The sequence below is a fragment of the Phyllobates terribilis genome, unplaced genomic scaffold (genome assembly GCF_046119375.1).
Source record: "Phyllobates terribilis strain yellow unplaced genomic scaffold, ASM4611937v1 Scaffold_9__5_contigs__length_417890890, whole genome shotgun sequence".
Lineage (NCBI taxonomy): Eukaryota > Metazoa > Chordata > Amphibia > Anura > Dendrobatidae > Phyllobates > Phyllobates terribilis.
In genome coordinates, this window is record NW_027362769.1 from 275,394,574 (window position 1) to 275,407,934 (window position 13,361).

The following is a 13,361-nucleotide window of genomic DNA, read 5'->3' on the forward strand; positions in this document are numbered from 1 at the left end:
ACAGAATATTGGACCCATATAATGCTTTATACAGAATAATGGGCCCAATAAAAAGCTCCATACAGAATAATGGAACCCATTTTATGCTCCATACCGAATAATGGGCCCCATATAATGCCCCATACATTACATTGGACTCCATATAATGCTCCATACAAAATAATGGCCCCTATATATTGCTACATACAGATTAATGGGCCTCATATTATGTTCCATACAGAATAATGTGCCCTGTATAATGCTCCATACAGAATAAAGAACCTCATATATTGCTGCATACAGAATAATGGGGCTCATGTAATGCTCCATATAGAATAATGGGCCTCATATAATGCTCCATACAGAATAATGGGCCCCATATAATGCTCCATACAGAATAATGGGCCCAATATAATGCTCCATACAGATCAATGGGCCCAATATAATGCTCCATACAGAATAATGGAACCCATATAATGCTCCATACAGAATAATAGGCCCCATATAATGCCCCGTAAAGTACAATGGACCCCATATATTGCTCCATACAGATTAATGGGCCTCGTATAATGCTTTATATTGAATAATGCACCCCGTATAATACTCCATACAGAATAAAGAACCCCATATATTGCTCCATACAGAATAATGGGCCTCATATATTGCTCCATATAGAATAATGGGTCCCATATAATGCTCCAAACAGAATAGTGGGACCCATATAATGCTCCATACCGAATAATGAGCCCAGTATAATGCCGTATACAGTACAATGGACCCCAGATATTGCTCCATACTGAATAATGGACCTCATATAATGCTCCATACAGAATAATGGACTCCATATAATGCTCCATACAGAATAAAGAACCCTGTACATTGCCCCATACACAATAATGGGCCTCATATAATGCTCCATATAGAATAATGGGCCCCCTATAATACTCCAAACAGAATAAAGAACCCCATATATTGCTCCGAACAGAATAATGGGACCAATATATTGTTCCATACAGAATAATGGAACCCATATAATGCTCCATACCGAATAATGGGCCCCATATAATGCCCCGTAAAGTACAATGGACCCCATATATTGCTCCATACATAATAAAGAACCCCATATATTGCCCCATACAGAATAATGTGCCTCATATAATACTCCATATAGAATAATGGGCCCCGTTTAATTCTCCACATAGTGTAAAGAACCCATATAATGCTCTATACAGAATAAAGAACCCCATATATTGCCCCATACAGAATAATGAACCCCATATAATGCTCCATACAGAACAAAGATCCCCATGTATTGTTCCATACAGAATAATGGGTCTTATATAATTCTCCATATAGAATAATGGGCCCCATATAATGCTCCAAACAGAATAATGGACCCATATAATGCTTCATACAGAATAATGGGCCCAATATTAAGCTCCATACAGAATAATGGAACCCATATAATGCTCCATACCGAATAATGGGCTCCAAATTATACCCCTTAAAGTACAATGGACCCTATATATTGCTCCATAGAGAATAATGTGCCTCATATAATGCTCCATATAGAATAATGGGCCCCGTATAATACTCCAAACAGAATAAAGAACCCTATATATTGCTCCATAGAGAATAATGTGCCTCATAAAATACTCCATATAGAATAATGGGCCCCGTATTATACTCCAAACAGAATAAAGAACCCCATATATTGCTACATACATAATAATTAGCCCAATATAATGCTTCATGTAGAATAATGGAACCCATATAATGCTCCGCACCAAATAACGGGCCCCATATAATGCCCCGTAAAGTACAATGGACCCCATATATTGCTCCATACAGAATAATGGGCCTCATATAATCCTACATATAGAATAATGGGCCCTGTATAATGCTCTATACAGAATAAAGAACTCATATAATGCTCCATACAGATTAAAGAACCCCATATATTGCCCGATATAGAGTAATGGGCTTAATATAATGCTCCATACAGAATAATCAGACCCATTTAATGCTCCATGCCGAATTATGGGCCCAATATAATGCCCCATACAGTACAATGGACCCCATGCAATGCTCCATACAGAATAAAGAACCCCATATATTTTTCCTTACAGAATAATGGGTCTTATATAATGCTCCATATAGAATAATGGGCCCCATATAATGTTCCATACAGAATAATGGACTCCATATAATGCTCCATACAGAATAATGGGCCCAATATAATGCTCCATACTGAATAATGGGCACCATATAATGCACCGTGAAGTACAATGGACCCCATATTTTGCTCCATACAGAATATTGGGCCTCATATAATGCTCCATATAGAATAATGGGCAACAAATAATGCTCCAAACAGAATTATGGGACCCATATAATGTTGCATACGGAATAATGAGCCCAATATAATGCTTCATACAGAATAATGGACGTCATATAATGCTCCATACTGAATAATGGGCCCATTATAATGCCTTATATAGTACAATGGACCCCATATATTGCTCCATACTGAATAATGGACCTCATATAATGCTCCATACAGAATAATGGACCCCATACAATGCTCCATTCAGAATAAAGAACCCCATATATTGCCCCATAGTGAATAATGGGCCTCATATAATGCTCCATATGGAATAATGGGCCCAATATAATGCTCCATACGGAAAAATGGAACCCATATTATGCTCCATTCCGATTAATGGGCCCAATATAATGCCTCATACAGTGCAATGGACCCCATATATTGCTCCATACTGAATAATGGACATCATATAATGCTCCATATAGAATAATGGACCCCATATAATGCTCCATACAGAATAAAGAACCCCATATATTGCCACATACTGAATAATGTGCCTCATATAATGCTCCATATAGAATAAAGGGCCCCCTATAATACTCCAAACAGAATAAAGAACCTCATATATTGCTCCATACAGAATAATGGGCCCTATATAATGTTCCATACAGAATAATGGAACCCATATAATGCTACATATCGAATAATGGGCCCCATATAATGCTACGTAAAGTACAATGGACCCCATATGTTGCTCCGTAGAGAATAATGGGCCTCATATAATGCTCCATACAGAATATTAAAACCCATTTAATGCTCCATGACGAATTTTGGGCCCAATATAATGCCACATACAGTACAATGGACACCATATAATGCTCTATGTAACATCCCTGGCGGCGTGCTGGCATGGCTTACCACCTCCCACCTTGCAAGATTGCCATCTTACCTATCAGGCCAGGCTGCACACTTTGCTCTAGTACATGCTGTGTCTCTTGTATGATTGCTTAGGGCGGCGGCGCGGTTACTGACTGATTCTTATAGTTACTGTGTACACACTCCTAATGCCTCCCCAGCCTATTGTGGTGAGTCACTGGATACTTAAACCCCCTCCACCCAGTAGGAGGTGCCTGAGCAACACTTTCCTTCAGTGTCTTCTTTGCAACTGAGTTGCCAGGTCCTGTCCTGTATCTTGTCTGTTTCCACCACCCTGGGGGCTGTATACCCAGGCCCCTTACCTGTATCTGTGACTTCTAGTCTGTCTCCGCCACCCTGGGGGCTGAGTTCCCAGGCTCATTCCTGTATCTTGTTCCTGTTTCAGTTCCTGTCTGAATTATGTCCTAGCCCGTTACTTGTTTGACTCTATGTCCGAGCCTTCCCTTTTCCTGCAGTGTTTGAACCTCCACCTAACTTCAACTCGTTGTCTCTTTGCTTCTGTTTGTGAGTATTGTGTCCACTCGCTACTTCATTGTAAGTACCTTGTGTGTATCTGGTTCTGCTTGTCCCATTTCCCTGCCTCCGTATCTACCTCTTGTGTTCTAACTATCTTCCTGTATTTTCCAGTTTGTTCCATGTGAACAGAGCCCTGTCCTGTCTGCCTGCACCTTCTGCTCTGTTCTGCTCTGCTTGTCCACTGCACCAACGGTTTCGCTCTGCTCTGCTTGTCCACCGGATCTGCGGTTTCGCTCTGCTCTGCTTGTCCACCACATCTGCGGTTTCGCTCTGCTCTGCTTGTTCACCGCACCTGCGGTTTCACTCTGCTCTGCTTGTTCACCTCACCTGTGGTTTCGCTTTGCTTGTTCACTGCACCTGCGGTTTCGCTCTGCTCTCCTTGTTCACTGCACCTGCGGTTTCGCTCTGCTCTGCTTGTTCACTGCACCTGCAGTTTTGCTCTGCTGTGCTTGTTCACCGCACCTGCGGTTTCGCTCTGCTCTACTTGTTCACCGCACCTGCGGTTTCGCTTCACTCTGCTTGTTTACCTCACCTGCGGTTTCGCTCCGCACTGCTTGTTCACCGCACCTGCGGTTTCATTCCGCTCTGCTTGTCCACCGCACCTGCGGTTTTGCTCCGCTCTTCTTGTCCACCGCACCTGCGGTTTCGCTCCACTCTGCTTGTCCACCGCACCTGCGGTTTCGCTCTGCTCTGCTTGTTCACCGCATCTGCGGTTTCGCTCTGCTCTGCTTGTCCACCGCACCTGCGGTTTCGCTCTTCTCTGCCCTGCTTGTCCTCTGCGCCTGCGGTTCTGCTCTGCTAGTCCACCGCACCCGCTGCTCTGTTCCTGTATCCCAGTCTGTACTGGTCCCTGTCCAGCCTGCGTTCATACCAGCCAATATCTGCCTGTCTGCATTCCAGCCATGCCTGTCAGCACCCGCCTGTCTGCATACCAGACATGCCTGCCAGTACCCGCCTGTCTGCATACCAGCCGTGCCTGCCAGTACCAGCCTGTCTGCATACCAGCCATGCCTGCCAGTACCCACCTGTCTGCATACCAGCTGTGCCTGCCAGTACCCACCTGTCTGCACACCAGCCGTGCCTGCCCGTTCCTGCATTCCCCGGTGTGGGTCAACAGCTTTGACCGCTGTCTGACCTGGAGTAGCACCTGGTCCCTCTGCTCGGGTCCTCCATGGTTCACGGAATCGACTGAGCCGTCGTGCGACCTTGGTTGGACCGAGCTGATACTTAGTCACACCCCTCCAGGCACTCCTCGGTTCATGATCCAGTGGGATCACTAACCATGCTCACGCCAGTCAGTCCGGGCGTGAGCGTAACACTCCATACAGAAAAAAGAACCCCATACATCGTTCCATACATATTAATGGGTCTTATATAATGCTCCATATAGAATGATGGGCCCCATATAATACTCCAAAAAGAATAATGGACCCATATAATGCTTCATACAGAATAATGGGCCCAATATAAAGCTCCATACAGAATAATGGAACCCATTTAATGCTCCAAACCGAATAATGGGCCTAAGATAATGCCCCATACAGTACAATGGACCCAATAAAATGCTCCATACAGAATAATGGACCCATATATTGCTCCATACAGAATAATTCGCCTCATATAATGCTCTATACAGAATAATGTGCCCTGTATAATGCTACATACAGAATAAAGAAACCCATATATTGCTCCATACAGAATAATGGGGCTTATTTAATGCTCCATATAGAATAATGGGCCCCATATAATGCTCCATACAAAATATGGGCCCTATATAATGCATCATACAGAATAATGGGCCCAATATAATGCCCCATACAGAATAATGGAACCCATATAATGATCCATACCGAATAATGGACCCCATATAATACCTCGTAAAGTGCAATGGACCCCATATATGGCTCCATACAGAATAATGTGCCTCATATAATCCTCCATATAGAATAATAGGCCCCATATAATGCTCCATACAAAATAAAGAACCCCATATATTGCTCCATATTGAATAATGGGCCTCATATAATGCTCCATGTAGAATAATGGGCCCCGTGTATTACTCCATACAGAATAAAGAACCCCATATATTGTTCTGTATAGAATAATGAACCCCATATATTGTTCCATATAGAATAATGGGTCTCATATAATGCTCCATATAGAATAATGGGCCCCATATAACAGAATAAAGAACCCCATATATTGCTCCATACAGAATAATGGGCATCATATAATGCTCCATATAGAATAATGGGCCCCATATAATGCTCCAAACAGAATAATGTGACCTATATAATGCTTCATACGGAATAATGAGCCCAATATCATGCTCCATACAGAAAAATCGAACCCATAAAATGTTCCATACAGAATAGTGGGCCCCATATAATGCCCAATACAGTACAATGAACCCCATATATTGGTCCAAACTGAATAATGGACCTCATATAATGCTCCATACAGAATAACTGACCCCATATAATGCTCCATACAGAATAAAGAACCCCATATATTGACCGAAAAAGAATAATGGGACTCATATAATGCTCCATATAGAATAATGGGTCCTGTATAATGCTCCATACAGAATAAAGAACCCATATAATGCTCCATACAGAATAATGGGCCTCAGATAATGCTCCATATAGAATAATGGGCCCGTATAATACTCCAAACAGAATGAAGAACCCCATATATTGCTCCATACAACATAATGGACCCAATATAATGTTCCAAGCAGAATAATGGGCCCCATATAATGCACCATAAAGTACAATGGACACCATATATTGCTCCATACAGAATAATGGGCCTCATATAATGCTTCATACAGAATAATAGACCCAATATAAAGCTCCATGCTGAATAATGGAACCCATCTAATGCTCCATGCTGAATAATGGGCCCCATATAATGCCCCATACAGTACAATAGACCCCATTAAATGCACCATACAGAACAGAGAACCCCATATATTGCCCCATACAGAATAATGGGCCTCATATAATGATCCATATAGAATAATGGGCCCTATATAATGCTCAAAATAGAATAATTGACCCATATAATGCTTTATACAGAATAATTGGCCCAATATAAATCTCCATACAGAATAATGGAACCCATTTAATGCTCCATACCGAATAATGGGCTTAAAATAATGTTCCAAACAGAATAATGGACCCCATATATTGCTCCATACAGAATTATGGACCCCATATATTGGTCCATAAAGAATAATAGGCCTCATATAATGCTCCATACAGGATAATGTGCCCTCTATAATGCTCCATACAGAATAAAGTACCCCATATATTGCTCCATACAGAATAATGGAGCTCATGTAATGCTCCATACAGAATGATGGAACCAATATAATGCTCCATAGAAAATAATGGGCCCAATATAATGCTCGTACAGAATAATGGAACCCATATAATGCTCCATACCGAATAATGGGCCACATATAATGCCACGTAATGTGCAATTGACCCCATATATTGTTCCATACAAAATAATGAGCCTCATATAATGCTCCATATAGAGTAATGGGCCCCGTATAATGATCCATACGGAATAAAAAAACCATATATGGCTCCATACAGAATAATGGGCCTCATATAAGGCTCCAAACCGAATAATGGGCCCCATATAATGCTCCAAACAGAATAATGGGACCCATATAATGCTCCATACGGAATAATTGGCCCAATATAATGCTCCATACAGAATAATGGGCCCCATATAATGCTCCAAAAAGAATAATGTGACCCATATAATGTTTCATACCGAATAATGGGCCAAAAATGTTACCCCATACAGTACAATGGACCCCATATATAGCTCCTTACTGAATAATGGACCACATATAAAGCTCCATACAGAATAATGGACCCCATATAATGCTCCATACCGAATAATGGGCCTCATATAATGCCCCGTAAAGTAAAATGGACCCCATATATTGCTCTATACAGAATAATGGGCCTCATATAATGCTCTATATAGAATAATGGGCCAGGTATAATGCTCCATACAGAATAAAGAACCCCATTTATTGCTCCATACAGAATAATGGGCCTTATATAATGCTCCATATAGAATAATGGGCCTCATATAATGCTCCATACAGAATAATAAAACCCATTTATTGCTCCATGCCGAATTTTGGGCCCAATATAACGCTCCATACAGTACAATGGACCCCATATAATGCTCCATACAGAATAAAAAAAACCATATATTGTTCCATATAGAATAATGGGTCTTATATAATGCTCCATATAGAATAATGGGCCCCAAATAATGCTCCAAACGGAATAATGGACCCATATAATGCTTCATACAGAACAATGGGCCAATTTAAAGCTCCATACAGAATAATGGAACTAATTTTATGCTCCATACCGAATAATGGGCCCCATATAATGCCCCATACAGTACAATGGACCCCATATAATGCTACATACAGAATAATGGACCCCATATATTGCTCCATACAGAATAATAGGCCTAATATAATGCTCCATACAGAATAATGTGCCCCGTATAATGCTCCATACAGAATAAAAAACACATATATTGCACCATACAAAATAATGGGGCTCATTTAATGCTCCATGTAGAATAATCGGCCCCATATAATACTCCACACAGAATAATGTGCCCAATATAATGCACCATACAGAATAATGGAACCCATATAATGCTCTATAACGAAAAATGGGCCCCATATAATGCCCCATAAAGTACAATGGACCCTATATATTGCTCCATACAGAATAATGAGCCTCATATAATACTCCATACAGAATAAAGAACCCCATATATTGCTCCATATATAATAATGAACCCTATATATTGCTCCATATAGAATTGTGGGCCTAATATAATGCTCCATATAGAATAATGGGCCCTGTATAATACTCCAAACAAAATAAATAACCCCATATATTTCTCCATACAGAATAATGTACCTCATATAATGCTCCATATAGAATAATGGTCCCCATATAATGCTCCAAACAGAATAATGCAACTCATATAATGCTCCATACGGAATAATGAGCCCAATATCATGCTCCATACAGAAGAATGGAGCCCATATAATGCTCCATACCGAATAATGGGCCCCATATAATGTCCCATACAGTACAATGGACTCCATATATTGCTCCATACTGAGTAAAGAACCCCATATGTTGTCCCATACAGAATAATGGGCTTCATATAATGCTCCATATGGAATAATGGGCCAAGTATAATGCTCCATACAGAATAATTAAACCCATTTAATTCTCCATGCCGAATTATGGGCCCAATATAATGCCCCATACAGTACAATGGACCCCGTATAATGCTCCATACAGAATAAAGAACCCCATATATTGTTCCATACAGAATAATGGGTCTTATATAATGCTCCATATAGAATAATGCCCCCCATATAATGCTCCAAACAGAATAATGGACCCATAGAATGCTTCATATAGAAAAATGGGCCCAATATAAAGCTCCATACCGAAAAATGGAACCCATTTAATGCTCCATACCGAATATTGGGCCCCATATAATGCCGCATACAGTACATTGGACCCCATGTAATGCTCCATAAAGATTAATGGCCCCCATATATTGCTCCATACAAAATAATGGGACTCATATTGTGCTCCATACAGAATAATGTGCCCTTTATAATGCTCCATACAGAATAAAGAACCCAATATATTGCTCCATACAGAATAATGGGGCTCATGTAATGCTCCCTATAGAATAATGGGCCCCATATATTGCTCCATATAGAATAATGAACCTCATATATTGCACCATATAGAATAATGAACCCCATATATTGTTCCATATAGAATTTTGGGCCTCATATAATGCTCCATTTAGAATAATAAGGACCCCGTGTAATACTCCAAAAAGAATGAAGAACCCCATATATTGTTCTATACAGAATAATGTACCTCATATAATGCTCCATATAGAATAATGGTCCCAATATAGTGCTCCATACGGAATAACGAGCCCAATATAATGCTTCATACAGAAAAATAGAACCCATATAATGCTTCATACCGAATAATGGGCCCCATATAATGCCCCATACAGTACAATGGACTCCATATAATGCTCCATTTAGAATAAAGAACCCCATATATTGTTCCATACAGAATAATGGGTCTTATATAATGCTCCATATAGAATAATGGGCCCCATATAATGCTCCAAACAGAGCAATGGACCCATATAATGCTTCATACAGAATAAAGGGCCCAATGTAAAGCTCCATACAGAATAATGGAACCCATTTAATGCTCCATAACGAATAATGGGCCACATATAACGCCCCATACAGTACATTGGACCCCATATAATGCTCCATACAGAATAATGGCCCCCATATATTGCTCCATACAGAATAATGGACCTCATGTTTCTCTCCGTACAGAATAATGTGCCCTGTATAATGCGCCATACAAAATAAAGAACCCCATAAATTGCTCCATACAGAATAATGGGGCTCATGTAATTCTCCCTATAGAATAATGGGCCCCATATAATGCTCCATACAGAATAATGGGCCCCATATAATTCTCCATACAGAATAATGGACCCCATATAATGCTCCAAACAGAATAATAGGCCCAATATAATGTTCCATACAGAATAATGGAGCCCATATAATGCTCCATACAGAATAATATGCCCCATATAATGCCCAGTAAAGTACAATGGATCCCATATAATGCTCCATACAGAATAATGGACCCCATATATTGCTCCATACAGAATAATGGGCCTCATATAATGCTCCATACATAATAATGTGCCCCGTATAATGTTCCATACAGAATAGAGAACCCCATATATTGCTCCATATACAATATTGAACCCCATATATTGCTCTATATAGAATAATGAACCCCATATATTGCTCCATATAGAATAATGGGCCTCATACAATGCTCATATAGAATAATGGGCCCGTATAATACTCCAAACAGAATGAAGAACCCCATATATTGCTCCATACAGAGTAATGTACCTCATATAATGCTCCATATAGAAAAATGGTCCCCATGTAATGCTCCAAACAGAATAATGGGACTCCTATAATGCTCCATACGGATTAATGAGCCCAATATAATGATCCATACAGAAAATGGAACCCATATAATGCTTCATACCGAATACTGGGCCCCATATAATGCCCCATACAGTACAATGGACTCCATATAATGCTCCATACAGAATAAAGTACCCCATATATTGTTCCATACAGAATAATGGCTCTTATATAATGTTCCATATAGAATAATGGGCCCCATATAATGCTCCAAACAAAATAATGGACCCATATAATGCTTCATACAGAATAATGGGCCAAATATAAAGCTCCATACAGAATAATGGAACCCATTTAATGCTGCATAACTAGTGTTGAGCGAGCACTAAAATGCTCGGGTGCTCGAAGCTCGGGCCGAGCTCACCGTGATACTCGGCTGCTCGACCCGAGCAACAAGCCCAATGTTAGTCTATGGGAGACCCAAGCATTTTTGCGGCGGCACCCCTGGCTGTCTGTACAAGCCTAAAAAGTGCCCAAAACGATAGTGACAGTGTTCAAATGACATGGGGACAACATGGGGATTGCCCCAGGAAGCATTTCTGACCCACAGGTCACTTCTGTCAACAACGTGGTCAGAGGTATTAAACCACTTTAACGGGCTCACAATAAAACGTTCAAAAACTAAACTGAAATGGTTTTCCTGTGAAATATGTTAAGGAACTTCCTTTACAGGGTAAAGACTTTTTGTATAAGGTAAAATAAATAACCAAAAACAAAAATACTTCTCCACATCTTGGGCTATGTTCACAAGTAGCATTTTCATGCGTTTTTGCACTTTTGTATTGCTTTCAACCGTGACAAATGCATTCACCGGGAAATGTCATTTTAACATTTTGCAATCTTATCTGGCCATGTGCTGTGTGACACATGCATACAGTGCTGAAAAGACATGGGAACAGCATGGGAAGACCCCTGGAAGCATCTCTGACACCCAGGTCACTGTGTAAAAGTGTGCTCATCAAAAGTGATCCTTGCCGCATCAGAAGATGCAGACTTGCAACAATCCCTGTGCAAGTCCTTGTCCCAGGGCAGTGTTCAATTGTACCTCCCCCATTCCTTGCAATGCAAGCGCAAGTATGCAGCCTGCCACCCACCCACCCCCAGGCTGCAATACCATACTGCTAGCTTGCACTTGAAATGGGGCCTTTTAGTTTGGAGGAGGCTGAAGCTGGCCACTACCTCATGGCTGCTTCGGGAGCGAGGTATCCATACTCAGTCCCCAGCCGCCCGGCGGCAGGGTGTCCACGCTCGGTCCCCAGCTGCCAGGGGGTGGCCGGGTGTCCATACTCGGTCCCCAGCTGCCCCATGGCCGGGTGTCCACACATGGTCCCCAGCCGCCCCTATTTCTCCTGGGAACTTCCCCCACACTTTTCTTAGCCTGGCCTGCTTTAGGGCAGCATTGGACGAGCCCACCAGAGAACCAGACTCCTCCGGTGGGCCCTGGCTTCTCCATCAGGGGAGTTGAGAGTGCCAAGGTGAGGAGCATGATGATGATGATGATAGAAGTTAGCATCTGCTTTGTTTTCTTGGAATGCAAGCGTAAGTGTGCAACCTGCCACCCACCCACCCCCAGGCTGCAATACCATACTGCTAGCTTGCTTGCACTTGAAATTGGACCTTTTAGGCATGTGGAGGCAGACGCCGGCCACCATGTCATGGCTGCGTCGGCGGCCTGGTGTCCCTACTCGGTCCCCAGCCACCCCGCGGCCGGGTGTCCACACACAGTCCCCAGCTGCCTGGGATCGGCCGGATGTCTATAAACGGTCCCAAGCCACCCCTATTTCTCCTGGGAACTTCCCCCACACTTTTCTTAGCCTGGCCTGCTTTAGGGCTGCATTGGCCAAGCCCACCAGACAACCAGACTCCTCCGGTGGGCCCTGGCTTCTCCATCAGGGGAGTTGAGAGTACCAAGGTGAGGAGCATGATGATGATGATGATAGAAGTTAGCATCTGCTTTGTTTTCTTGGAATGCAAGCGTAAGTGTGCAACCTGCCACCCACCCACCCCCAGGATGCAATACCATACTGCTAGCTTGCTTGCACTTGAAATTGGACCTTTTAGGCATGTGGAGGCAGACGCCGGCCACCATGTCATGGCTGCGTCGGCGGCCTGGTGTCCCTACTCGATCCCCAGCCACCCCGCGGCCGGGTGTCCACACACAGTCCCCAGCTGCCTGGGATCGGCCGGATGTCTATAAACAGTCCCAAGCCACCCCTATTTCTCCTGGGAACTTCCCCCACACTTTTCTTAGCCTGGCCTGCTTTAGGGCTGCATTGGCTGAGCCCACCAGACAACCAGACTCCTCCGGTGGGCCCTGGCTTCTCCATCAGGGGAGTTGAGAATGCCAAGGTGAGGAGCATGATGATGATGATAGAAGTTAGCATCTGCTTTGTTTTCTTGGAATGCAAGTGTAGGTGTGCAACCTTCCACCCACCCACCCCAGGCTGCAATACCATACTGCTAGCTTGCTTT